The sequence below is a fragment of the Lissotriton helveticus genome, chromosome 1_1, assembly GCF_964261635.1.
Source record: "Lissotriton helveticus chromosome 1_1, aLisHel1.1, whole genome shotgun sequence".
In the NCBI taxonomy this organism is placed as follows: domain Eukaryota; kingdom Metazoa; phylum Chordata; class Amphibia; order Caudata; family Salamandridae; genus Lissotriton; species Lissotriton helveticus.
In genome coordinates this window covers 218,274,585-218,302,225 of record NC_136057.1, presented here as the reverse complement: position 1 = coordinate 218,302,225, position 27,641 = coordinate 218,274,585, and the positions used below count along the sequence as shown (strand labels likewise).

Sequence of the window (27,641 nt, the reverse complement as noted above, 5' to 3'; positions counted from 1 at the left end):
TTTCCCCAATTCAATATTCAAAATAAATCCATGGTTATAGTATCAAATGAACTTTATAAAGCTGATCAACATTATTTCATTTCAGAATATCTCTGCACCTCATCAGAGTGTATTGGCTCTGTGGCGCAATGGATAGCGCATTGGACTTCTAGGTGAATGTAAAAAAGATATTCAAAGGTTGTGGGTTCGAATCCCACCAGAGTCAGTTTTATCCCTATTTATTTCATAACTGTTTAAAAGAGTAATAAACAGTGCATGCATGCTTCTGCTTCACCAAAAAGGGCAGTGAAAGGAAGTCTATTTTAAATAGATACTATTCAAGTTACGCAATCTTTGCAGAAGAGGAAATTGGCAGCTGTACTTATGAAAATGTAATTTACTCAGAAGTAAGATTTTGGGCCCTTCCTTAATTTTACAATGTCAATAAAAACATATGAATTCTAAGTCAGCAAAAAAAATGAGATAGTAGCAATTTCAGGACTTACAATAAGGTTAAATTTACTGAAGAGATTTCAAATGCTTGAAGTACCAATTCATTATTATATTCCGCGTATTCAGTACTTAATACCGGCAACCATCTTAAGAAACGTAGTGATAGTTGGGACACTTCCAAATGTTGATAAGGTCATTTTGTGGAGCGCCCTCTCCGAGCCTGGATAGCTCAGTCGGGAGAGCATCAGACTTTTAATCTGAGGGCCCAGGGTTCAAGTCCCTGTTCAGGCGGCTTGGTTAAAGAAAAGGTATATCAATTGCATACTCTTTTCAGGATCCAATGAATGGGGAGTCCTATTAGAGATGTTTCAAAAAAGTCTTAATCAAGTCATTACATACCCATCTGTCTTCTACATTCTTTGACAAGGGTTAAGAAGACTTACCCAAACTGTATCATGTAGTTTGTTGATTATCTTTTACCCAATTCAATGTTCAAAATGTAAGGTAGTGTCTGATTAACTTGATAAAGTTGGTCAACAGCTGATAGGTCATCTTTTTATTTGTGAATCTCTGATCACCGTGTTGAATCAGGTCGGATCTCTAGTGCAATGGATAGCGGCTTGGAGTCCTAGACGAATGTAGCAAAAGCATTCAAAGGCTTTGTGTTCAAACACCAGCTGGGTCAATTTTATCCCTCCTCTTATTTTATAACTAATTGAAACAGTAACAAGCAATGCCTGCGTCTGCATCACCAGAAACATTTACCAAAATGGCAGTGAAAGAAAGTCTACTTAAACAGAGACTGTTTGCTTTGAAAACATTGCATAATCTATGCCCAAGAGGAAATTCCCAAAGATACTGCTGAAAATGTATGTAATTTAGTAGGTAGTAATAGTATTTGGCACTTTATTGATTTCACAATGTCATTTTAGACACATGATTTCTAAGTCAGCCGAAAATGAGATAGTGCAAATTTCAGGATTTAAAATGGATTACGTGTGCTGCTGAAATTTCAAATGCTTAACACCTTCAATGCTACAGGAGATTTTCCTCCTGTGCTGAATGATCTGTAAATCCATTGTTCATGACGAGCTCTGCACGAAGAGCTGAGCTCGTCATGAGCATGGAAGGGGTTAAAACATCAATTTGTTATTAAACTCTACAAATTTGATTGCTAATATATGTAACCATATTAATACATAGAGTGTAGGTCAGTGTACGTCCACATTTGTTTAGCTGATTTTAAGACAGAGTATAGCAGAGCCTGGATAGCTCAGTCGGTAGAGCATCAGACTTTTAATCTGAGGGTCCAGGGTTCAAGTCCCTGTTCAGGCGGTTGCTTCCTTTAAAGAAAAATTACTCTAATTGGATGCTCTTTTTGTGTTCCCCTGCATGACGAATAAGATATTCCATTACTAAAATTGCAAAAACGTCTTTCATGGAGTTGTGAAATGCACATCTGCCTCATATATCATGTGCCATTTGACTAAACTTAAGTCGTACGTAGACTTACCTAAGGTATCATGTAACTTGAGACGGTGAATATAATTTCCCCAATTCAATATTCAAAATAAATCCATGGTTATAGTATCAAATGAACTTTATAAAGCTGATCAACATTATTTCATTTCAGAATATCTCTGCACCTAATTAGAGAGTATTGGCTCTGTGGCGCAATGGATAGCGCATTGGACTTCTAGGTGAATGTAAAAAAGATATTCAAAGGTTGTGGGTTCGAATCCCACCAGAGTCAGTTTTATCCCTATTTATTTCATAACTGTTTAAAAGAGTAATAAACAGTGCATGCATGCTTCTGCTTCACCAAAAAGGGCAGTGAAAGGAAGTCTATTTTAAATAGATACTATTCAAATTACGCAATCTTTGCAGAAGAGGAAATTGGCAGCTGTACTTATGAAAATGTAATTTACTCAGAAGTAAGATTTTGGGCCCTTCCTTAATTTTACAATGTCAATAAAAACATATGACTTCTAAGTCAGCAAAAAAAATGAGATAGTAGCAATTTCAGGACTTACAATAAGGTTAAATTTACTGAAGAGATTTCAAATGCTTGAAGTACCAATTCATTATTATATTCCGCGTATTCAGTACTTAATACCGGCAACCATCTTAAGAAACGTAGTGATAGTTGGGACACTTCCAAATGTTGATAAGGTCATTTTGTGGAGCGGCCTCTCCGAGCCTGGATAGCTCAGTCGGGAGAGCATCAGTCTTTTAATCTGAGGGCCCAGGGTTCAAGTCCCTGTTCAGGCGGCTTGGTTAAAGAAAAGGTATATCAATTGCATACTCTTTTCAGGATCCAATGAATGGGGAGTCCTATTCGAGATGTTTCAAAAAAGTCTTAATCAAGTCATTACATACCCATCTGTCTTCTACATTCTTTGACAAGGGTTAAGAAGATTTACCCAAACTGTATCATGTAGTTTGACATGTTGATTATCTTTTACCCAATTCAATGTTCAAAATGTAAGGTAGTGTCCGATTAACTTGATAAAGTTGGTCAACAGCTGATAGGTCATCTTTTTATTTGTGAATCTCTGATCACCGTGTTGAATCAGGTCGGATCTCTAGTGCAATGGATAGCGGCTTGGAGTCCTAGACGAATGTAGCAAAAGCATTCAAAGGCTTTGTGTTCAAACACCAGCTGGGTCAATTTTATCCCTCCTCTTATTTTATAACTAATTGAAACAGTAACAAGCAATGCCTGCGTCTGCATCACCAGAAACATTTACCAAAATGGCAGTGAAAGAAAGTCTACTTAAACAGAGACTGTTTGCTTTGAAAACATTGCATAATCTATGCCCAAGAGGAAGTTCCCAAAGAAACTGCTGAAAATGTATGTAATTTAGTAGGTAGTAATAGTATTTGGCACTTTATTGATTTCACAAGGTCATTTTAGACACATGATTTCTAAGTCAGCCGAAAATGAGATAGTACAAATTTCAGGATTTAAAATGGATTACGTGTGCTGCTGAAATTTCAAATGCTTAACACCTTCAATGCTACAGGAGATTTTCCTCCTGTGCTGAATGATCTGTAAATCCATTGTTCATGACGAGCTCAGCTCGTCATAAGCACACGACAAGTGTACTGCACGACGAGCTGAGCTCGTCATGAGCATGGAAGGGGTTAAAACATCAATTTGTTATTAAACTCTACAAATGTGATTGCTAATATATGTAAACATATTAATACACAGAGTGTAGGTCAGTGTACGTCCACATTTGTTTAGCTGATTTTAAGACAGAGTATAGCAGAGCCTGGATAGCTCAGTCGGTAGAGCATCAGACTTTTAATCTGAGGGTCCAGGGTTCAAGTCCCTGTTCAGGCGGTTGCTTCCTTTAAAGAAAAATTACTCTAATTGGATGCTCTTTTTGTGTTCCCCTGCATGACGAATAAGATATTCCATTACTAAAATTGCAAAAACGTCTTTCATGGAGTTGTGAAATGCACATCTGCCTCATATATCATGTGCCATTTGACTAAACTTAAGTCGTACGTAGACTTACCTAAGGTATCATGTAACTTGAGACGGTGAATATAATTTCCCCAATTCAATATTCAAAATAAATCCATGGTTATAGTATCAAATGAACTTTATAAAGCTGATCAACATTATTTCATTTCAGAATATCTCTGCACCTCATCAGAGTGTATTGGCTCTGTGGCGCAATGGATAGCGCATTGGACTTCTAGGTGAATGTAAAAAAGATATTCAAAGGTTGTGGGTTCGAATCCCACCAGAGTCAGTTTTATCCCTATTTATTTCATAACTGTTTAAAAGAGTAATAAACAGTGCATGCATGCTTCTGCTTCACCAAAAAGGGCAGTATAAGGAAGTCTATTTTAAATAGATACTATTCAAGTTACGCAATCTTTGCAGAAGAGGAAATTGGCAGCTGTACTTATGAAAATGTAATTTACTCAGAAGTAAGATTTTGGGCCCTTCCTTAATTTTACAATGTCAATAAAAACATATGAATTCTAAGTCAGCAAAAAAAATGAGATAGTAGCAATTTCAGGACTTACAATAAGGTTAAATTTACTGAAGAGATTTCAAATGCTTGAAGTACCAATTCATTATTATATTCCGCGTATTCAGTACTTAATACCGGCAACCATCTTAAGAAACGTAGTGATAGTTGGGACACTTCCAAATGTTGATAAGGTCATTTTGTGGAGCGCCCTCTCCGAGCCTGGATAGCTCAGTCGGGAGAGCATCAGACTTTTAATCTGAGGGCCCAGGGTTCAAGTCCCTGTTCAGGCGGCTTGGTTAAAGAAAAGGTATATCAATTGCATACTCTTTTCAGGATCCAATGAATGGGGAGTCCTATTAGAGATGTTTCAAAAAAGTCTTAATCAAGTCATTACATACCCATCTGTCTTCTACATTCTTTGACAAGGGTTAAGAAGACTTACCCAAACTGTATCATGTAGTTTGTTGATTATCTTTTACCCAATTCAATGTTCAAAATGTAAGGTAGTGTCCGATTAACTTGATAAAGTTGGTCAACAGCTGATAGGTCATCTTTTTATTTGTGAATCTCTGATCACCGTGTTGAATCAGGTCGGATCTCTAGTGCAATGGATAGCGGCTTGGAGTCCTAGACGAATGTAGCAAAAGCATTCAAAGGCTTTGTGTTCAAACACCAGCTGGGTCAATTTTATCCCTCCTCTTATTTTATAACTAATTGAAACAGTAACAAGCAATGCCTGCGTCTGCATCACCAGAAACATTTACCAAAATGGCAGTGAAAGAAAGTCTACTTAAACAGAGACTGTTTGCTTTGAAAACATTGCATAATCTATGCCCAAGAGGAAATTCCCAAAGATACTGCTGAAAATGTATGTAATTTAGTAGGTAGTAATAGTATTTGGCACTTTATTGATTTCACAAGGTCATTTTAGACACATGATTTCTAAGTCAGCCGAAAATGAGATAGTACAAATTTCAGGATTTAAAATGGATTACGTGTGCTGCTGAAATTTCAAATGCTTAACACCTTCAATGCTACAGGAGATTTTCCTCCTGTGCTGAATGATCTGTAAATCCATTGTTCATGACGAGCTCAGCTCGTCATAAGCACACGACAAGTGTACTGCACGAAGAGCTGAGCTCGTCATGAGCATGGAAGGGGTTAAAACATCAATTTGTTATTAAACTCTACAAATTTGATTGCTAATATATGTAACCATATTAATACATAGAGTGTAGGTCAGTGTACGTCCACATTTGTTTAGCTGATTTTAAGACAGACTATAGCAGAGCCTGGATAGCTCAGTCGGTAGAGCATCAGACTTTTAATCTGAGGGTCCAGGGTTCAAGTCCCTGTTCAGGCGGTTGCTTCCTTTAAAGAAAAATTACTCTAATTGGATGCTCTTTTTGTGTTCCCCTGCATGACGAATAAGATATTCCATTACTAAAATTGCAAAAACGTCTTTCATGGAGTTGTGAAATGCACATCTGCCTCATATATCATGTGCCATTTGACTAAACTTAAGTCGTACGTAGACTTACCTAAGGTATCATGTAACTTGAGACGGTGAATATAATTTCCCCAATTCAATATTCAAAATAAATCCATGGTTATAGTATCAAATGAACTTTATAAAGCTGATCAACATTATTTCATTTCAGAATATCTCTGCACCTCATCAGAGTGTATTGGCTCTGTGGCGCAATGGATAGCGCATTGGACTTCTAGGTGAATGTAAAAAAGATATTCAAAGGTTGTGGGTTCGAATCCCACCAGAGTCAGTTTTATCCCTATTTATTTCATAACTGTTTAAAAGAGTAATAAACAGTGCATGCATGCTTCTGCTTCACCAAAAAGGGCAGTGAAAGGAAGTCTATTTTAAATAGATACTATTCAAGTTACGCAATCTTTGCAGAAGAGGAAATTGGCAGCTGTACTTATGAAAATGTAATTTACTCAGAAGTAAGATTTTGGGCCCTTCCTTAATTTTACAATGTCAATAAAAACATATGAATTCTAAGTCAGCAAAAAAAATGAGATAGTAGCAATTTCAGGACTTACAATAAGGTTAAATTTACTGAAGAGATTTCAAATGCTTGAAGTACCAATTCATTATTATATTCCGCGTATTCAGTACTTAATACCGGCAACCATCTTAAGAAACGTAGTGATAGTTGGGACACTTCCAAATGTTGATAAGGTCATTTTGTGGAGCGGCCTCTCCGAGCCTGGATAGCTCAGTCGGGAGAGCATCAGTCTTTTAATCTGAGGGCCCAGGGTTCAAGTCCCTGTTCAGGCGGCTTGGTTAAAGAAAAGGTATATCAATTGCATACTCTTTTCAGGATCCAATGAATGGGGAGTCCTATTCGAGATGTTTCAAAAAAGTCTTAATCAAGTCATTACATACCCATCTGTCTTCTACATTCTTTGACAAGGGTTAAGAAGACTTACCCAAACTGTATCATGTAGTTTGTTGATTATCTTTTACCCAATTCAATGTTCAAAATGTAAGGTAGTGTCCGATTAACTTGATAAAGTTGGTCAACAGCTGATAGGTCATCTTTTTATTTGTGAATCTCTGATCACCGTGTTGAATCAGGTCGGATCTCTAGTGCAATGGATAGCGGCTTGGAGTCCTAGACGAATGTAGCAAAAGCATTCAAAGGCTTTGTGTTCAAACACCAGCTGGGTCAATTTTATCCCTCCTCTTATTTTATAACTAATTGAAGCAGTAACAAGCAATGCCTGCGTCTGCATCACCAGAAACATTTACCAAAATGGCAGTGAAAGAAAGTCTACTTAAACAGAGACTGTTTGCTTTGAAAACATTGCATAATCTATGCCCAAGAGGAAGTTCCCAAAGAAACTGCTGAAAATGTATGTAATTTAGTAGGTAGTAATAGTATTTGGCACTTTATTGATTTCACAAGGTCATTTTAGACACATGATTTCTAAGTCAGCCGAAAATGAGATAGTACAAATTTCAGGATTTAAAATGGATTACGTGTGCTGCTGAAATTTCAAATGCTTAACACCTTCAATGCTACAGGAGATTTTCCTCCTGTGCTGAATGATCTGTAAATCCATTGTTCATGACGAGCTCAGCTCGTCATAAGCACACGACAAGTGTACTGCACGACGAGCTGAGCTCGTCATGAGCATGGAAGGGGTTAAAACATCAATTTGTTATTAAACTCTACAAATGTGATTGCTAATATATGTAAACATATTAATACACAGAGTGTAGGTCAGTGTACGTCCACATTTGTTTAGCTGATTTTAAGACAGAGTATAGCAGAGCCTGGATAGCTCAGTCGGTAGAGCATCAGACTTTTAATCTGAGGGTCCAGGGTTCAAGTCCCTGTTCAGGCGGTTGCTTCCTTTAAAGAAAAATTACTCTAATTGGATGCTCTTTTTGTGTTCCCCTGCATGACGAATAAGATATTCCATTACTAAAATTGCAAAAACGTCTTTCATGGAGTTGTGAAATGCACATCTGCCTCATATATCATGTGCCATTTGACTAAACTTAAGTCGTACGTAGACTTACCTAAGGTATCATGTAACTTGAGACGGTGAATATAATTTCCCCAATTCAATATTCAAAATAAATCCATGGTTATAGTATCAAATGAACTTTATAAAGCTGATCAACATTATTTCATTTCAGAATATCTCTGCACCTCATCAGAGTGTATTGGCTCTGTGGCGCAATGGATAGCGCATTGGACTTCTAGGTGAATGTAAAAAAGATATTCAAAGGTTGTGGGTTCGAATCCCACCAGAGTCAGTTTTATCCCTATTTATTTCATAACTGTTTAAAAGAGTAATAAACAGTGCATGCATGCTTCTGCTTCACCAAAAAGGGCAGTATAAGGAAGTCTATTTTAAATAGATACTATTCAAGTTACGCAATCTTTGCAGAAGAGGAAATTGGCAGCTGTACTTATGAAAATGTAATTTACTCAGAAGTAAGATTTTGGGCCCTTCCTTAATTTTACAATGTCAATAAAAACATATGAATTCTAAGTCAGCAAAAAAAATGAGATAGTAGCAATTTCAGGACTTACAATAAGGTTAAATTTACTGAAGAGATTTCAAATGCTTGAAGTACCAATTCATTATTATATTCCGCGTATTCAGTACTTAATACCGGCAACCATCTTAAGAAACGTAGTGATAGTTGGGACACTTCCAAATGTTGATAAGGTCATTTTGTGGAGCGCCCTCTCCGAGCCTGGATAGCTCAGTCGGGAGAGCATCAGACTTTTAATCTGAGGGCCCAGGGTTCAAGTCCCTGTTCAGGCGGCTTGGTTAAAGAAAAGGTATATCAATTGCATACTCTTTTCAGGATCCAATGAATGGGGAGTCCTATTAGAGATGTTTCAAAAAAGTCTTAATCAAGTCATTACATACCCATCTGTCTTCTACATTCTTTGACAAGGGTTAAGAAGACTTACCCAAACTGTATCATGTAGTTTGTTGATTATCTTTTACCCAATTCAATGTTCAAAATGTAAGGTAGTGTCCGATTAACTTGATAAAGTTGGTCAACAGCTGATAGGTCATCTTTTTATTTGTGAATCTCTGATCACCGTGTTGAATCAGGTCGGATCTCTAGTGCAATGGATAGCGGCTTGGAGTCCTAGACGAATGTAGCAAAAGCATTCAAAGGCTTTGTGTTCAAACACCAGCTGGGTCAATTTTATCCCTCCTCTTATTTTATAACTAATTGAAACAGTAACAAGCAATGCCTGCGTCTGCATCACCAGAAACATTTACCAAAATGGCAGTGAAAGAAAGTCTACTTAAACAGAGACTGTTTGCTTTGAAAACATTGCATAATCTATGCCCAAGAGGAAATTCCCAAAGATACTGCTGAAAATGTATGTAATTTAGTAGGTAGTAATAGTATTTGGCACTTTATTGATTTCACAAGGTCATTTTAGACACATGATTTCTAAGTCAGCCGAAAATGAGATAGTACAAATTTCAGGATTTAAAATGGATTACGTGTGCTGCTGAAATTTCAAATGCTTAACACCTTCAATGCTACAGGAGATTTTCCTCCTGTGCTGAATGATCTGTAAATCCATTGTTCATGACGAGCTCAGCTCGTCATAAGCACACGACAAGTGTACTGCACGAAGAGCTGAGCTCGTCATGAGCATGGAAGGGGTTAAAACATCAATTTGTTATTAAACTCTACAAATTTGATTGCTAATATATGTAACCATATTAATACATAGAGTGTAGGTCAGTGTACGTCCACATTTGTTTAGCTGATTTTAAGACAGACTATAGCAGAGCCTGGATAGCTCAGTCGGTAGAGCATCAGACTTTTAATCTGAGGGTCCAGGGTTCAAGTCCCTGTTCAGGCGGTTGCTTCCTTTAAAGAAAAATTACTCTAATTGGATGCTCTTTTTGTGTTCCCCTGCATGACGAATAAGATATTCCATTACTAAAATTGCAAAAACGTCTTTCATGGAGTTGTGAAATGCACATCTGCCTCATATATCATGTGCCATTTGACTAAACTTAAGTCGTACGTAGACTTACCTAAGGTATCATGTAACTTGAGACGGTGAATATAATTTCCCCAATTCAATATTCAAAATAAATCCATGGTTATAGTATCAAATGAACTTTATAAAGCTGATCAACATTATTTCATTTCAGAATATCTCTGCACCTCATCAGAGTGTATTGGCTCTGTGGCGCAATGGATAGCGCATTGGACTTCTAGGTGAATGTAAAAAAGATATTCAAAGGTTGTGGGTTCGAATCCCACCAGAGTCAGTTTTATCCCTATTTATTTCATAACTGTTTAAAAGAGTAATAAACAGTGCATGCATGCTTCTGCTTCACCAAAAAGGGCAGTGAAAGGAAGTCTATTTTAAATAGATACTATTCAAGTTACGCAATCTTTGCAGAAGAGGAAATTGGCAGCTGTACTTATGAAAATGTAATTTACTCAGAAGTAAGATTTTGGGCCCTTCCTTAATTTTACAATGTCAATAAAAACATATGAATTCTAAGTCAGCAAAAAAAATGAGATAGTAGCAATTTCAGGACTTACAATAAGGTTAAATTTACTGAAGAGATTTCAAATGCTTGAAGTACCAATTCATTATTATATTCCGCGTATTCAGTACTTAATACCGGCAACCATCTTAAGAAACGTAGTGATAGTTGGGACACTTCCAAATGTTGATAAGGTCATTTTGTGGAGCGGCCTCTCCGAGCCTGGATAGCTCAGTCGGGAGAGCATCAGTCTTTTAATCTGAGGGCCCAGGGTTCAAGTCCCTGTTCAGGCGGCTTGGTTAAAGAAAAGGTATATCAATTGCATACTCTTTTCAGGATCCAATGAATGGGGAGTCCTATTCGAGATGTTTCAAAAAAGTCTTAATCAAGTCATTACATACCCATCTGTCTTCTACATTCTTTGACAAGGGTTAAGAAGACTTACCCAAACTGTATCATGTAGTTTGTTGATTATCTTTTACCCAATTCAATGTTCAAAATGTAAGGTAGTGTCCGATTAACTTGATAAAGTTGGTCAACAGCTGATAGGTCATCTTTTTATTTGTGAATCTCTGATCACCGTGTTGAATCAGGTCGGATCTCTAGTGCAATGGATAGCGGCTTGGAGTCCTAGACGAATGTAGCAAAAGCATTCAAAGGCTTTGTGTTCAAACACCAGCTGGGTCAATTTTATCCCTCCTCTTATTTTATAACTAATTGAAGCAGTAACAAGCAATGCCTGCGTCTGCATCACCAGAAACATTTACCAAAATGGCAGTGAAAGAAAGTCTACTTAAACAGAGACTGTTTGCTTTGAAAACATTGCATAATCTATGCCCAAGAGGAAGTTCCCAAAGAAACTGCTGAAAATGTATGTAATTTAGTAGGTAGTAATAGTATTTGGCACTTTATTGATTTCACAAGGTCATTTTAGACACATGATTTCTAAGTCAGCTGAAAATGAGATAGTACAAATTTCAGGATTTAAAATGGATTACGTGTGCTGCTGAAATTTCAAATGCTTAACACCTTCAATGCTACAGGAGATTTTCCTCCTGTGCTGAATGATCTGTAAATCCATTGTTCATGACGAGCTCAGCTCGTCATAAGCACACGACAAGTGTACTGCACGACGAGCTGAGCTCGTCATGAGCATGGAAGGGGTTAAAACATCAATTTGTTATTAAACTCTACAAATTTGATTGCTAATATATGTAAACATATTAATACACAGAGTGTAGGTCAGTGTACGTCCACATTTGTTTAGCTGATTTTAAGACAGAGTATAGCAGAGCCTGGATAGCTCAGTCGGTAGAGCATCAGACTTTTAATCTGAGGGTCCAGGGTTCAAGTCCCTGTTCAGGCGGTTGCTTCCTTTAAAGAAAAATTACTCTAATTGGATGCTCTTTTTGTGTTCCCCTGCATGACGAATAAGATATTCCATTACTAAAATTGCAAAAACGTCTTTCATGGAGTTGTGAAATGCACATCTGCCTCATATATCATGTGCCATTTGACTAAACTTAAGTCGTACGTAGACTTACCTAAGGTATCATGTAACTTGAGACGGTGAATATAATTTCCCCAATTCAATATTCAAAATAAATCCATGGTTATAGTATCAAATGAACTTTATAAAGCTGATCAACATTATTTCATTTCAGAATATCTCTGCACCTCATCAGAGTGTATTGGCTCTGTGGCGCAATGGGTAGCGCATTGGACTTCTAGGTGAATGTAAAAAAGATATTCAAAGGTTTTGGGTTCGAATCCCACCAGAGTCAGTTTTATCCCTATTTATTTCATAACTGTTTAAAAGAGGAATAAACAGTGCATGCATGCTTCTGCTTCACCAAAAAGGGCAGTGAAAGGAAGTCTATTTTAAATAGATACTATTCAAGTTACGCAATCTTTGCAGAAGAGGAAATTGGCAGCTGTACTTATGAAAATGTAATTTACTCAGAAGTAAGATTTTGGGCCCTTCCTTAATTTTACAATGTCAATAAAAACATATGAATTCTAAGTCAGCAAAAAAAATGAGATAGTAGCAATTTCAGGACTTACAATAAGGTTAAATTTACTGAAGAGATTTCAAATGCTTGAAGTACCAATTCATTATTATATTCCGCGTATTCAGTACTTAATACCGGCAACCATCTTAAGAAACGTAGTGATAGTTGGGACACTTCCAAATGTTGATAAGGTCATTTTGTGGAGCGGCCTCTCCGAGCCTGGATAGCTCAGTCGGGAGAGCATCAGTCTTTTAATCTGAGGGCCCAGGGTTCAAGTCCCTGTTCAGGCGGCTTGGTTAAAGAAAAGGTATATCAATTGCATACTCTTTTCAGGATCCAATGAATGGGGAGTCCTATTCGAGATGTTTCAAAAAAGTCTTAATCAAGTCATTACATACCCATCTGTCTTCTACATTCTTTGACAAGGGTTAAGAAGACTTACCCAAACTGTATCATGTAGTTTGTTGATTATCTTTTACCCAATTCAATGTTCAAAATGTAAGGTAGTGTCCGATTAACTTGATAAAGTTGGTCAACAGCTGATAGGTCATCTTTTTATTTGTGAATCTCTGATCACCGTGTTGAATCAGGTCGGATCTCTAGTGCAATGGATAGCGGCTTGGAGTCCTAGACGAATGTAGCAAAAGCATTCAAAGGCTTTGTGTTCAAACACCAGCTGGGTCAATTTTATCCCTCCTCTTATTTTATAACTAATTGAAGCAGTAACAAGCAATGCCTGCGTCTGCATCACCAGAAACATTTACCAAAATGGCAGTGAAAGAAAGTCTACTTAAACAGAGACTGTTTGCTTTGAAAACATTGCATAATCTATGCCCAAGAGGAAGTTCCCAAAGAAACTGCTGAAAATGTATGTAATTTAGTAGGTAGTAATAGTATTTGACACTTTATTGATTTCACAAGGTCATTTTAGACACATGATTTCTAAGTCAGCCGAAAATGAGATAGTACAAATTTCAGGATTTAAAATGGATTACGTGTGCTGCTGAAATTTCAAATGCTTAACACCTTCAATGCTACAGGAGATTTTCCTCCTGTGCTGAATGATCTGTAAATCCATTGTTCATGACGAGCTCAGCTCGTCATAAGCACACGACAAGTGTACTGCACGACGAGCTGAGCTCGTCATGAGCATGGAAGGGGTTAAAACATCAATTTGTTATTAAACTCTACAAATTTGATTGCTAATATATGTAACCATATTAATACACAGAGTGTAGGTCAGTGTACGTCCACATTTGTTTAGCTGATTTTAAGACAGAGTATAGCAGACCCTGGATAGCTCAGTCCGTAGAGCATCAGACTTTTAATCTGAGGGTCCAGGGTTCAAGTCCCTGTTCAGGCGGTTGCTTCCTTTAAAGAAAAATTACTCTAATTGGATGCTCTTTTTGTGTTCCCCTGCATGACGAATAAGATATTCCATTACTAAAATTGCAAAAACGTCTTTCATGGAGTTGTGAAATGCACATCTGCCTCATATATCATGTGCCATTTGACTAAACTTAAGTCGTACGTAGACTTACCTAAGGTATCATGTAACTTGAGACGGTGAATATAATTTCCCCAATTCAATATTCAAAATAAATCCATGGTTATAGTATCAAATGAACTTTATAAAGCTGATCAACATTATTTCATTTCAGAATATCTCTGCACCTAATCAGAGCGTATTGGCTCTGTGGCGCAATGGGTAGCGCATTGGACTTCTAGGTGAATGTAAAAAAGATATTCAAAGGTTTTGGGTTCAAATCCCACCAGAGTCAGTTTTATCCCTATTTATTTCATAACTGTTTAAAAGAGGAATAAACAGTGCATGCATGCTTCTGCTTCACCAAAAAGGGCAGTGAAAGGAAGTCTATTTTAAATAGATACTATTCAAGTTACGCAATCTTTGCAGAAGAGGAAATTGGCAGCTGTACTTATGAAAATGTAATTTACTCAGAAGTAAGATTTTGGGCCCTTCCTTAATTTTACAATGTCAATAAAAACATATGAATTCTAAGTCAGCAAAAAAAATGAGATAGTAGCAATTTCAGGACTTACAATAAGGTTAAATTTACTGAAGAGATTTCAAATGCTTGAAGTACCAATTCATTATTATATTCCGCGTATTCAGTACTTAATACCGGCAACCATCTTAAGAAACGTAGTGATAGTTGGGACACTTCCAAATGTTGATAAGGTCATTTTGTGGAGCGGCCTCTCCGAGCCTGGATAGCTCAGTCGGGAGAGCATCAGTCTTTTAATCTGAGGGCCCAGGGTTCAAGTCCCTGTTCAGGCGGCTTGGTTAAAGAAAAGGTATATCAATTGCATACTCTTTTCAGGATCCAATGAATGGGGAGTCCTATTCGAGATGTTTCAAAAAAGTCTTAATCAAGTCATTACATACCCATCTGTCTTCTACATTCTTTGACAAGGGTTAAGAAGACTTACCCAAACTGTATCATGTAGTTTGTTGATTATCTTTTACCCAATTCAATGTTCAAAATGTAAGGTAGTGTCCGATTAACTTGATAAAGTTGGTCAACAGCTGATAGGTCATCTTTTTATTTGTGAATCTCTGATCACCGTGTTGAATCAGGTCGGATCTCTAGTGCAATGGATAGCGGCTTGGAGTCCTAGACGAATGTAGCAAAAGCATTCAAAGGCTTTGTGTTCAAACACCAGCTGGGTCAATTTTATCCCTCCTCTTATTTTATAACTAATTGAAGCAGTAACAAGCAATGCCTGCGTCTGCATCACCAGAAACATTTACCAAAATGGCAGTGAAAGAAAGTCTACTTAAACAGAGACTGTTTGCTTTGAAAACATTGCATAATCTATGCCCAAGAGGAAGTTCCCAAAGAAACTGCTGAAAATGTATGTAATTTAGTAGGTAGTAATAGTATTTGGCACTTTATTGATTTCACAAGGTCATTTTAGACACATGATTTCTAAGTCAGCCGAAAATGAGATAGTACAAATTTCAGGATTTAAAATGGATTACGTGTGCTGCTGAAATTTCAAATGCTTAACACCTTCAATGCTACAGGAGATTTTCCTCCTGTGCTGAATGATCTGTAAATCCATTGTTCATGACGAGCTCAGCTCGTCATAAGCACACGACAAGTGTACTGCACGACGAGCTGAGCTCGTCATGAGCATGGAAGGGGTTAAAACATCAATTTGTTATTAAACTCTACAAATTTGATTGCTAATATATGTAACCATATTAATACACAGAGTGTAGGTCAGTGTACGTCCACATTTGTTTAGCTGATTTTAAGACAGAGTATAGCAGACCCTGGATAGCTCAGTCCGTAGAGCATCAGACTTTTAATCTGAGGGTCCAGGGTTCAAGTCCCTGTTCAGGCGGTTGCTTCCTTTAAAGAAAAATTACTCTAATTGGATGCTCTTTTTGTGTTCCCCTGCATGACGAATAAGATATTCCATTACTAAAATTGCAAAAACGTCTTTCATGGAGTTGTGAAATGCACATCTGCCTCATATATCATGTGCCATTTGACTAAACTTAAGTCGTACGTAGACTTACCTAAGGTATCATGTAACTTGAGACGGTGAATATAATTTCCCCAATTCAATATTCAAAATAAATCCATGGTTATAGTATCAAATGAACTTTATAAAGCTGATCAACATTATTTCATTTCAGAATATCTCTGCACCTAATCAGAGCGTATTGGCTCTGTGGCGCGATGGATAGCGCATTGGACTTCTAGGTGAATGTAAAAAAGATATTCAAAGGTTGTGGGTTCAAATCCCACCAGAGTCAGTTTTATCCCTATTTACTTCATAACTGTTTAAAAGAGTAATAAACAGTGCATGCATGCTTCTGCTTCACCAAAAAGGGCAGTGAAAGGAAGTCTATTTTAAATAGATACTATTCAAATTACGCAATCTTTGCAGAAGAGGAAATTGGCAGCTGTACTTATGAAAATGTAATTTACTCAGAAGTAAGTTTTTGGGCCCTTCCTTCATTTTACAATGTCAATAAAAACATATGACTTCTAAGTCAGCAAAAAAAATTAGATAGTAGCAATTTCAGGACTTACAATAAGGTTACATTTACTGAAGAGATTTCAAATGCTTGAAGTACCAATTCATTATTATATTCCGCGTATTCAGTACTTAATACCGGCAACCATCTTAAGAAACGTAGTGATAGTTGGGACACTTCCAAATGTTGATAAGGTCATTTTGTGGAGCGGCCTCTCCGAGCCTGGATAGCTCAGTCGGGAGAGCATCAGTCTTTTAATCTGAGGGCCCAGGGTTCAAGTCCCTGTTCAGGCGGCTTGGTTAAAGAAAAGGTATATCAATTGCATACTCTTTTCAGGATCCAATGAATGGGGAGTCCTATTCGAGATGTTTCAAAAAAGTCTTAATCAAGTCATTACATACCCATCTGTCTTCTACATTCTTTGACAAGGGTTAAGAAGACTTACCCAAACTGTATCATGTAGTTTGACATGTTGATTATCTTTTACCCAATTCAATGTTCAAAATGTAAGGTAGTGTCCGATTAACTTGATAAAGTTGGTCAACAGCTGATAGGTCATCTTTTTATTTGTGAATCTCTGATCACCGTGTTGAATCAGGTCGGATCTCTAGTGCAATGGATAGCGGCTTGGAGTCCTAGACGAATGTAGCAAAAGCATTCAAAGGCTTTGTGTTCAAACACCAGCTGGGTCAATTTTATCCCTCCTCTTATTTTATAACTAATTGAAACAGTAACAAGCAATGCCTGCGTCTGCATCACCAGAAACATTTACCAAAATGGCAGTGAAAGAAAGTCTACTTAAACAGAGACTGTTTGCTTTGAAAACATTGCATAATCTATGCCCAAGAGGAAATTCCCAAAGATACTGCTGAAAATGTATGTAATTTAGTAGGTAGTAATAGTATTTGGCACTTTATTGATTTCACAAGGTCATTTTAGACACATGATTTCTAAGTCAGCCGAAAATGAGATAGTACAAATTTCAGGATTTAAAATGGATTACGTGTGCTGCTTAAATTTCAAATGCTTAACACCTTCAATGCTACAGGAGATTTTCCTCCTGTGCTGAATGATCTGTAAATCCATTGTTCATGACGAGCTCAGCTCGTCATAAGCACACGACAAGTGTACTGCACGAAGAGCTGAGCTCGTCATGAGCATGGAAGGGGTTAAAACATCAATTTGTTATTAAACTCTACAAATTTGATTGCTAATATATGTAACCATATTAATACATAGAGTGTAGGTCAGTGTACGTCCACATTTGTTTAGCTGATTTTAAGACAGACTATAGCAGAGCCTGGATAGCTCAGTCGGTAGAGCATCAGACTTTTAATCTGAGGGTCCAGGGTTCAAGTCCCTGTTCAGGCGGTTGCTTCCTTTAAAGAAAAATTACTCTAATTGGATGCTCTTTTTGTGTTCCCCTGCATGACGAATAAGATATTCCATTACTAAAATTGCAAAAACGTCTTTCATGGAGTTGTGAAATGCACATCTGCCTCATATATCATGTGCCATTTGACTAAACTTAAGTCGTACGTAGACTTACCTAAGGTATCATGTAACTTGAGACGGTGAATATAATTTCCCCAATTCAATATTCAAAATAAATCCATGGTTATAGTATCAAATGAACTTTATAAAGCTGATCAACATTATTTCATTTCAGAATATCTCTGCACCTCATCAGAGTGTATTGGCTCTGTGGCGCAATGGATAGCGCATTGGACTTCTAGGTGAATGTAAAAAAGATATTCAAAGGTTGTGGGTTCGAATCCCACCAGAGTCAGTTTTATCCCTATTTATTTCATAACTGTTTAAAAGAGTAATAAACAGTGCATGCATGCTTCTGCTTCACCAAAAAGGGCAGTGAAAGGAAGTCTATTTTAAATAGATACTATTCAAGTTACGCAATCTTTGCAGAAGAGGAAATTGGCAGCTGTACTTATGAAAATGTAATTTACTCAGAAGTAAGATTTTGGGCCCTTCCTTAATTTTACAATGTCAATAAAAACATATGAATTCTAAGTCAGCAAAAAAAATGAGATAGTAGCAATTTCAGGACTTACAATAAGGTTAAATTTACTGAAGAGATTTCAAATGCTTGAAGTACCAATTCATTATTATATTCCGCGTATTCAGTACTTAATACCGGCAACCATCTTAAGAAACGTAGTGATAGTTGGGACACTTCCAAATGTTGATAAGGTCATTTTGTGGAGCGCCCTCTCCGAGCCTAGATAGCTCAGTCGGGAGAGCATCAGACTTTTAATCTGAGGGCCCAGGGTTCAAGTCCCTGTTCAGGCGGCTTGGTTAAAGAAAAGGTATATCAATTGCATACTCTTTTCAGGATCCAATGAATGGGGAGTCCTATTCGAGATGTTTCAAAAAAGTCTTAATCAAGTCATTACATACCCATCTGTCTTCTACATTCTTTGACAAGGGTTAAGAAGATTTACCCAAACTGTATCATGTAGTTTGACATGTTGATTATCTTTTACCCAATTCAATGTTCAAAATGTAAGGTAGTGTCCGATTAACTTGATAAAGTTGGTCAACAGCTGATAGGTCATCTTTTTATTTGTGAATCTCTGATCACCGTGTTGAATCAGGTCGGATCTCTAGTGCAATGGATAGCGGCTTGGAGTCCTAGACGAATGTAGCAAAAGCATTCAAAGGCTTTGTGTTCAAACACCAGCTGGGTCAATTTTATCCCTCCTCTTATTTTATAACTAATTGAAACAGTAACAAGCAATGCCTGCGTCTGCATCACCAGAAACATTTACCAAAATGGCAGTGAAAGAAAGTCTACTTAAACAGAGACTGTTTGCTTTGAAAACATTGCATAATCTATGCCCAAGAGGAAGTTCCCAAAGAAACTGCTGAAAATGTATGTAATTTAGTAGGTAGTAATAGTATTTGGCACTTTATTGATTTCACAATGTCATTTTAGACACATGATTTCTAAGTCAGCCGAAAATGAGATAGTACAAATTTCAGGATTTAAAATGGATTACGTGTGCTGCTGAAATTTCAAATGCTTAACACCTTCAATGCTACAGGAGATTTTCCTCCTGTGCTGAATGATCTGTAAATCCATTGTTCATGACGAGCTCAGCTCGTCATAAGCACACGACAAGTGTACTGCACGAAGAGCTGAGCTCGTCATGAGCATGGAAGGGGTTAAAACATCAATTTGTTATTAAACTCTACAAATTTGATTGCTAATATATGTAACCATATTAATACATAGAGTGTAGGTCAGTGTACGTCCACATTTGTTTAGCTGATTTTAAGACAGACTATAGCAGAGCCTGGATAGCTCAGTCGGTAGAGCATCTAGCTTTTAATCTGAGGGTCCAGGGTTCAAGTCCCTGTTCAGGCGGTTGCTTCCTTTAAAGAAAAATTACTCTAATTGGATGCTATTTTTGTGTTTCCCTGCATGACGAATAAGATATTCCATTACTAAAATTGCAAAAACGTCTTTCATGGAGTTGTGAAATGCACATCTGCCTCATATATCATGTGCCATTTGACTAAACTTAAGTCGTACGTAGACTTACCTAAGGTATCATGTAACTTGAGACGGTGAATATAATTTCCCCAATTCAATATTCAAAATAAATCCAAGGTTATAGTATCAAATGAACTTTATAAAGCTGATCAACATTATTTCATTTCAGAATATCTCTGCACCTAATTAGAGCGTATTGGCTCTGTGGCGCAATGGATAGCGCATTGGACTTCTAGGTGAATGTAAAAAAGATATTCAAAGGTTGTGAGTTCGAATCCCACCAGAGTCAGTTTTATCCCTATTTATTTCATAACTGTTTAAAAGAGTAATATACAGTGCATGCATGCTTCTGCTTCACCAAAAAGGGCAGTGAAAGGAAGTCTATTTTAAATAGATACTATTCAAATTACGCAATCTTTGCAGAAGAGGAAATTGGCAGCTGTACTTATGAAAATGTAATTTACTCAGAAGTAAGATTTTGGGCCCTTCCTTAATTTTACAATGTCAATAAAAACATATGACTTCTAAGTCAGCAAAAAAAATGAGATAGTAGCAATTTCAGGACTTACAATAAGGTTAAATTTACTGAAGAGATTTCAAATGCTTGAAGTACCAATTCATTATTATATTCCGCGTATTCAGTACTTAATACCGGCAACCATCTTAAGAAACGTAGTGATAGTTGGGACACTTCCAAATGTTGATAAGGTCATTTTGTGGAGCGGCCTCTCCGAGCCTGGATAGCTCAGTCGGGAGAGCATCAGTCTTTTAATCTGAGGGCCCAGGGTTCAAGTCCCTGTTCAGGCGGCTTGGTTAAAGAAAAGGTATATCAATTGCATACTCTTTTCAGGATCCAATGAATGGGGAGTCCTATTCGAGATGTTTCAAAAAAGTCTTAATCAAGTCATTACATACCCATCTGTCTTCTACATTCTTTGACAAGGGTTAAGAAGACTTACCCAAACTGTATCATGTAGTTTGACATGTTGATTATCTTTTACCCAATTCAATGTTCAAAATGTAAGGTAGTGTCCGATTAACTTGATAAAGTTGGTCAACAGCTGATAGGTCATCTTTTTATTTGTGAATCTCTGATCACCGTGTTGAATCAGGTCGGATCTCTAGTGCAATGGATAGCGGCTTGGAGTCCTAGACGAATGTAGCAAAAGCATTCAAAGGCTTTGTGTTCAAACACCAGCTGGGTCAATTTTATCCCTCCTCTTATTTTATAACTAATTGAAACAGTAACAAGCAATGCCTGCGTCTGCATCACCAGAAACATTTACCAAAATGGCAGTGAAAGAAAGTCTACTTAAACAGAGACTGTTTGCTTTGAAAACATTGCATAATCTATGCCCAAGAGGAAATTCCCAAAGATACTGCTGAAAATGTATGTAATTTAGTAGGTAGTAATAGTATTTGGCACTTTATTGATTTCACAATGTCATTTTAGACACATGATTTCTAAGTCAGCCGAAAATGAGATAGTACAAATTTCAGGATTTAAAATGGATTACGTGTGCTGCTGAAATTTCAAATGCTTAACACCTTCAATGCTACAGGAGATTTTCCTCCTGTGCTGAATGATCTGTAAATCCATTGTTCATGACGAGCTCAGCTCGTCATAAGCACACGACAAGTGTACTGCACGAAGAGCTGAGCTCGTCATGAGCATGGAAGGGGTTAAAACATCAATTTGTTATTAAACTCTACAAATTTGATTGCTAATATATGTAACCATATTAATACACAGAGTGTAGGTCAGTGTACGTCCACATTTGTTTAGCTGATTTTAAGACAGAGTATAGCAGAGCCTGGATAGCTCAGTCGGTAGAGCATCAGACTTTTAATCTGAGGGTCCAGGGTTCAAGTCCCTGTTCAGGCGGTTGCTTCCTTTAAAGAAAAATTACTCTAATTGGATGCTCTTTTTGTGTTCCCCTGCATGACGAATAAGATATTCCATTACTAAAATTGCAAAAACGTCTTTCATGGAGTTGTGAAATGCACATCTGCCTCATATATCATGTGCCATTTGACTAAACTTAAGTCGTACGTAGACTTACCTAAGGTATCATGTAACTTGAGACGGTGAATATAATTTCCCCAATTCAATATTCAAAATAAATCCATGGTTATAGTATCAAATGAACTTTATAAAGCTGATCAACATTATTTCATTTCAGAATATCTCTGCACCTCATCAGAGTGTATTGGCTCTGTGGCGCAATGGATAGCGCATTGGACTTCTAGGTGAATGTAAAAAAGATATTCAAAGGTTGTGGGTTCGAATCCCACCAGAGTCAGTTTTATCCCTATTTATTTCATAACTGTTTAAAAGAGTAATAAACAGTGCATGCATGCTTCTGCTTCACCAAAAAGGGCAGTGAAAGGAAGTCTATTTTAAATAGATACTATTCAAGTTACGCAATCTTTGCAGAAGAGGAAATTGGCAGCTGTACTTATGAAAATGTAATTTACTCAGAAGTAAGATTTTGGGCCCTTCCTTAATTTTACAATGTCAATAAAAACATATGAATTCTAAGTCAGCAAAAAAAATGAGATAGTAGCAATTTCAGGACTTACAATAAGGTTAAATTTACTGAAGAGATTTCAAATGCTTGAAGTACCAATTCATTATTATATTCCGCGTATTCAGTACTTAATACCCGCAACCATCTTAAGAAACGTAGTGATAGTTGGGACACTTCCAAATGTTGATAAGGTCATTTTGTGGAGCGCCCTCTCCGAGCCTGGATAGCTCAGTCGGGAGAGCATCAGACTTTTAATCTGAGGGCCCAGGGTTCAAGTCCCTGTTCAGGCGGCTTGGTTAAAGAAAAGGTATATCAATTGCATACTCTTTTCAGGATCCAATGAATGGGGAGTCCTATTAGAGATGTTTCAAAAAAGTCTTAATCAAGTCATTACATACCCATCTGTCTTCTACATTCTTTGACAAGGGTTAAGAAGACTTACCCAAACTGTATCATGTAGTTTGTTGATAATCTTTTACCCAATTCAATGTTCAAAATGTAAGGTAGTGTCCGATTAACTTGATAAAGTTGGTCAACAGCTGATAGGTCATCTTTTTATTTGTGAATCTCTGATCACCGTGTTGAATCAGGTCGGATCTCTAGTGCAATGGATAGCGGCTTGGAGTCCTAGACGAATGTAGCAAAAGCATTCAAAGGCTTTGTGTTCAAACACCAGCTGGGTCAATTTTATCCCTCCTCTTATTTTATAACTAATTGAAACAGTAACAAGCAATGCCTGCGTCTGCATCACCAGAAACATTTACCAAAATGGCAGTGAAAGAAAGTCTACTTAAACAGAGACTGTTTGCTTTGAAAACATTGCATAATCTATGCCCAAGAGGAAATTCCCAAAGATACTGCTGAAAATGTATGTAATTTAGTAGGTAGTAATAGTATTTGGCACTTTATTGATTTCACAATGTCATTTTAGACACATGATTTCTAAGTCAGCCGAAAATGAGATAGTACAAATTTCAGGATTTAAAATGGATTACGTGTGCTGCTGAAATTTCAAATGCTTAACACCTTCAATGCTACAGGAGATTTTCCTCCTGTGCTGAATGATCTGTAAATCCATTGTTCATGACGAGCTCAGCTCGTCATAAGCACACGACAAGTGTACTGCACGACGAGCTGAGCTCGTCATGAGCATGGAAGGGGTTAAAACATCAATTTGTTATTAAACTCTACAAATTTGATTGCTAATATATGTAACCATATTAATACACAGAGTGTAGGTCAGTGTACGTCCACATTTGTTTAGCTGATTTTAAAACAGAGTATAGCAGAGCCTGGATAGCTCAGTCCGTAGAGCATCAGACTTTTAATCTGAGGGTCCAGGGTTCAAGTCCCTGTTCAGGCGGTTGCTTCCTTTAAAGAAAAATTACTCTAATTGGATGCTCTTTTTGTGTTCCCCTGCATGACGAATAAGATATTCCATTACTAAAATTGCAAAAACGTCTTTCATGGAGTTGTGAAATGCACATCTGCCTCATATATCATGTGCCATTTGACTAAACTTAAGTCGTACGTAGACTTACCTAAGGTATCATGTAACTTGAGACGGTGAATATAATTTCCCCAATTCAATATTCAAAATAAATCCATGGTTATAGTATCAAATGAACTTTATAAAGCTGATCAACATTATTTCATTTCAGAATATCTCTGCACCTAATCAGAGCGTATTGGCTCTGTGGCGCAATGGATAGCGCATTGGACTTCTAGGTGAATGTAAAAAAGATATTCAAAGGTTGTGGGTTCAAATCCCACCAGAGTCAGTTTTATCCCTATTTACTTCATAACTGTTTAAAAGAGTAATAAACAGTGCATGCATGCTTCTGCTTCACCAAAAAGGGCAGTGAAAGGAAGTCTATTTTAAATAGATACTATTCAAATTACGCAATCTTTGCAGAAGAGGAAATTGGCAGCTGTACTTATGAAAATGTAATTTACTCAGAAGTAAGTTTTTGGGCCCTTCCTTCATTTTACAATGTCAATAAAAACATATGACTTCTAAGTCAGCAAAAAAAATTAGATAGTAGCAATTTCAGGACTTACAATAAGGTTACATTTACTGAAGAGATTTCAAATGCTTGAAGTACCAATTCATTATTATATTCCGCGTATTCAGTACTTAATACCGGCAACCATCTTAAGAAACGTAGTGATAGTTGGGACACTTCCAAATGTTGATAAGGTCATTTTGTGGAGCGGCCTCTCCGAGCCTGGATAGCTCAGTCGGGAGAGCATCAGTCTTTTAATCTGAGGGCCCAGGGTTCAAGTCCCTGTTCAGGCGGCTTGGTTAAAGAAAAGGTATATCAATTGCATACTCTTTTCAGGATCCAATGAATGGGGAGTCCTATTCGAGATGTTTCAAAAAAGTGTTAATCAAGTCATTACATACCCATCTGTCTTCTACATTCTTTGACAAGGGTTAAGAAGACTTACCCAAACTGTATCATGTAGTTTGACATGTTGATTATCTTTTACCCAATTCAATGTTCAAAATGTAAGGTAGTGTCCGATTAACTTGATAAAGTTGGTCAACAGCTGATAGGTCATCTTTTTATTTGTGAATCTCTGATCACCGTGTTGAATCAGGTCGGATCTCTAGTGCAATGGATAGCGGCTTGGAGTCCTAGACGAATGTAGCAAAAGCATTCAAAGGCTTTGTGTTCAAACACCAGCTGGGTCATTTTTATCCCTCCTCTTATTTTATAACTAATTGAAACAGTAACAAGCAATGCCTGCGTCTGCATCACCAGAAACATTTACCAAAATGGCAGTGAAAGAAAGTCTACTTAAACAGAGACTGTTTGCTTTGAAAACATTGCATAATCTATGCCCAAGAGGAAGTTCCCAAAGAAACTGCTGAAAATGTATGTAATTTAGTAGGTAGTAATAGTATTTGGCACTTTATTGATTTCACAAGGTCATTTTAGACACATGATTTCTAAGTCAGCCGAAAATGAGATAGTACAAATTTCAGGATTTAAAAGGGATTACGTGTGCTGCTGAAATTTCAAATGCTTAACACCTTCAATGCTACAGGAGATTTTCCTCCTGTGCTGAATGATCTGTAAATCCATTGTTCATGACGAGCTCAGCTCGTCATAAGCACACGACAAGTGTACTGCACGACGAGCTGAGCTCGTCATGAGCATGGAAGGGGTTAAAACATCAATTTGTTATTAAACTCTACAAATTTGATTGCTAATATATGTAAACATATTAATACACAGAGTGTAGGTCAGTGTACGTCCACATTTGTTTAGCTGATTTTAAGACAGAGTATAGCAGAGCCTGGATAGCTCAGTCGGTAGAGCATCAGACTTTTAATCTGAGGGTCCAGGGTTCAAGTCCCTGTTCAGGCGGTTGCTTCCTTTAAAGAAAAATTACTCTAATTGGATGCCCTTTTTGTGTTCCCCTGCATGACGAATAAGATATTCCATTACTAAAATTGCAAAAACGTCTTTCATGGAGTTGTGAAATGCACATCTGCCTCATATATCATGTGCCATTTGACTAAACTTAAGTCGTACGTAGACTTACCTAAGGTATCATGTAACTTGAGACGGTGAATATAATTTCCCCAATTCAATATTCAAAATAAATCCATGGTTATAGTATCAAATGAACTTTATAAAGCTGATCAACATTATTTCATTTCAGAATATCTCTGCACCTCATCAGAGTGTATTGGCTCTGTGGCGCAATGGATAGCGCATTGGACTTCTAGGTGAATGTAAAAAAGATATTCAAAGGTTGTGGGTTCGAATCCCACCAGAGTCAGTTTTATCCCTATTTATTTCATAACTGTTTAAAAGAGTAATAAACAGTGCATGCATGCTTCTGCTTCACCAAAAAGGGCAGTGAAAGGAAGTCTATTTTAAATAGATACTATTCAAGTTACGCAATCTTTGCAGAAGAGGAAATTGGCAGCTGTACTTATGAAAATGTAATTTACTCAGAAGTAAGATTTTGGGCCCTTCCTTAATTTTACAATGTCAATAAAAACATATGAATTCTAAGTCAGCAAAAAAAATTAGATAGTAGCAATTTCAGGACTTACAATAAGGTTAAATTTACTGAAGAGATTTCAAATGCTTGAAGTACCAATTCATTATTATATTCCGCGTATTCAGTACTTAATACCGGCAACCATCTTAAGAAACGTAGTGATAGTTGGGACACTTCCAAATGTTGATAAGGTCATTTTGTGGAGCGCCCTCTCCGAGCCTGGATAGCTCAGTCGGGAGAGCATCAGACTTTTAATCTGAGGGCCCAGGGTTCAAGTCCCTGTTCAGGCGGCTTGGTTAAAGAAAAGGTATATCAATTGCATACTCTTTTCAGGATCCAATGAATGGGGAGTCCTATTAGAGATGTTTCAAAAAAGTCTTAATCAAGTCATTACATACCCATCTGTCTTCTACATTCTTTGACAAGGGTTAAGAAGACTTACCCAAACTGTATCATGTAGTTTGTTGATAATCTTTTACCCAATTCAATGTTCAAAATGTAAGGTAGTGTCCGATTAACTTGATAAAGTTGGTCAACAGCTGATAGGTCATCTTTTTATTTGTGAATCTCTGATCACCGTGTTGAATCAGGTCGGATCTCTAGTGCAATGGATAGCGGCTTGGAGTCCTAGACGAATGTAGCAAAAGCATTCAAAGGCTTTGTGTTCAAACACCAGCTGGGTCAATTTTATCCCTCCTCTTATTTTATAACTAATTGAAACAGTAACAAGCAATGCCTGCGTCTGCATCACCAGAAACATTTACCAAAATGGCAGTGAAAGAAAGTCTACTTAAACAGAGACTGTTTGCTTTGAAAACATTGCATAATCTATGCCCAAGAGGAAATTCCCAAAGATACTGCTGAAAATGTATGTAATTTAGTAGGTAGTAATAGTATTTGGCACTTTATTGATTTCACAATGTCATTTTAGACACATGATTTCTAAGTCAGCCGAAAATGAGATAGTACAAATTTCAGGATTTAAAATGGATTACGTGTGCTGCTGAAATTTCAAATGCTTAACACCTTCAATGCTACAGGAGATTTTCCTCCTGTGCTGAATGATCTGTAAATCCATTGTTCATGACGAGCTCA

The 27,641-nt window shown here is 37.2% G+C and overlaps 19 non-coding genes across 19 annotated transcripts; all 19 read left to right on the top strand.

Moving 5' to 3' along the window:
• Positions 1-114: 114 nt before the first annotated feature.
• TRNAR-UCU (transfer RNA arginine (anticodon UCU)) lies at positions 115-205 on the top strand. The gene is given in 2 exon segments: positions 115-151; positions 170-205. It is a non-coding gene; the product is annotated as a tRNA-Arg (tRNA).
• Positions 206-1,694: 1,489 nt separating this feature from the next.
• Positions 1,695-1,767, top strand: TRNAK-UUU (transfer RNA lysine (anticodon UUU)). Its single transcript has one exon. It is a non-coding gene; the product is annotated as a tRNA-Lys (tRNA).
• Positions 1,768-2,094: 327 nt separating this feature from the next.
• Positions 2,095-2,185, top strand: TRNAR-UCU (transfer RNA arginine (anticodon UCU)). Its single transcript is given in 2 exon segments — positions 2,095-2,131; positions 2,150-2,185. It is a non-coding gene; the product is annotated as a tRNA-Arg (tRNA).
• A 1,523-nt stretch (positions 2,186-3,708) lies between these two features.
• On the top strand, positions 3,709-3,781 carry TRNAK-UUU (transfer RNA lysine (anticodon UUU)). Its single transcript has one exon. It is a non-coding gene; the product is annotated as a tRNA-Lys (tRNA).
• Positions 3,782-4,108: 327 nt separating this feature from the next.
• Positions 4,109-4,199, top strand: TRNAR-UCU (transfer RNA arginine (anticodon UCU)). The gene is given in 2 exon segments: positions 4,109-4,145; positions 4,164-4,199. It is a non-coding gene; the product is annotated as a tRNA-Arg (tRNA).
• A 1,518-nt stretch (positions 4,200-5,717) lies between these two features.
• On the top strand, positions 5,718-5,790 carry TRNAK-UUU (transfer RNA lysine (anticodon UUU)). The gene has a single exon. It is a non-coding gene; the product is annotated as a tRNA-Lys (tRNA).
• A 327-nt stretch (positions 5,791-6,117) lies between these two features.
• Positions 6,118-6,208, top strand: TRNAR-UCU (transfer RNA arginine (anticodon UCU)). Its single transcript is given in 2 exon segments — positions 6,118-6,154; positions 6,173-6,208. It is a non-coding gene; the product is annotated as a tRNA-Arg (tRNA).
• Positions 6,209-7,726: 1,518 nt separating this feature from the next.
• On the top strand, positions 7,727-7,799 carry TRNAK-UUU (transfer RNA lysine (anticodon UUU)). The gene has a single exon. It is a non-coding gene; the product is annotated as a tRNA-Lys (tRNA).
• Positions 7,800-8,126: 327 nt separating this feature from the next.
• TRNAR-UCU (transfer RNA arginine (anticodon UCU)) lies at positions 8,127-8,217 on the top strand. Its single transcript is given in 2 exon segments — positions 8,127-8,163; positions 8,182-8,217. It is a non-coding gene; the product is annotated as a tRNA-Arg (tRNA).
• A 1,518-nt stretch (positions 8,218-9,735) lies between these two features.
• On the top strand, positions 9,736-9,808 carry TRNAK-UUU (transfer RNA lysine (anticodon UUU)). The gene has a single exon. It is a non-coding gene; the product is annotated as a tRNA-Lys (tRNA).
• A 327-nt stretch (positions 9,809-10,135) lies between these two features.
• TRNAR-UCU (transfer RNA arginine (anticodon UCU)) lies at positions 10,136-10,226 on the top strand. Its single transcript is given in 2 exon segments — positions 10,136-10,172; positions 10,191-10,226. It is a non-coding gene; the product is annotated as a tRNA-Arg (tRNA).
• Positions 10,227-11,744: 1,518 nt separating this feature from the next.
• TRNAK-UUU (transfer RNA lysine (anticodon UUU)) lies at positions 11,745-11,817 on the top strand. Its single transcript has one exon. It is a non-coding gene; the product is annotated as a tRNA-Lys (tRNA).
• A 5,959-nt stretch (positions 11,818-17,776) lies between these two features.
• On the top strand, positions 17,777-17,849 carry TRNAK-UUU (transfer RNA lysine (anticodon UUU)). The gene has a single exon. It is a non-coding gene; the product is annotated as a tRNA-Lys (tRNA).
• A 327-nt stretch (positions 17,850-18,176) lies between these two features.
• On the top strand, positions 18,177-18,267 carry TRNAR-UCU (transfer RNA arginine (anticodon UCU)). Its single transcript is given in 2 exon segments — positions 18,177-18,213; positions 18,232-18,267. It is a non-coding gene; the product is annotated as a tRNA-Arg (tRNA).
• Positions 18,268-21,804: 3,537 nt separating this feature from the next.
• Positions 21,805-21,877, top strand: TRNAK-UUU (transfer RNA lysine (anticodon UUU)). Its single transcript has one exon. It is a non-coding gene; the product is annotated as a tRNA-Lys (tRNA).
• Positions 21,878-22,204: 327 nt separating this feature from the next.
• Positions 22,205-22,295, top strand: TRNAR-UCU (transfer RNA arginine (anticodon UCU)). The gene is given in 2 exon segments: positions 22,205-22,241; positions 22,260-22,295. It is a non-coding gene; the product is annotated as a tRNA-Arg (tRNA).
• Positions 22,296-24,213: 1,918 nt separating this feature from the next.
• TRNAR-UCU (transfer RNA arginine (anticodon UCU)) lies at positions 24,214-24,304 on the top strand. The gene is given in 2 exon segments: positions 24,214-24,250; positions 24,269-24,304. It is a non-coding gene; the product is annotated as a tRNA-Arg (tRNA).
• A 1,523-nt stretch (positions 24,305-25,827) lies between these two features.
• On the top strand, positions 25,828-25,900 carry TRNAK-UUU (transfer RNA lysine (anticodon UUU)). Its single transcript has one exon. It is a non-coding gene; the product is annotated as a tRNA-Lys (tRNA).
• Positions 25,901-26,227: 327 nt separating this feature from the next.
• TRNAR-UCU (transfer RNA arginine (anticodon UCU)) lies at positions 26,228-26,318 on the top strand. Its single transcript is given in 2 exon segments — positions 26,228-26,264; positions 26,283-26,318. It is a non-coding gene; the product is annotated as a tRNA-Arg (tRNA).
• The last annotated feature ends 1,323 nt before the right edge of the window (positions 26,319-27,641 follow it).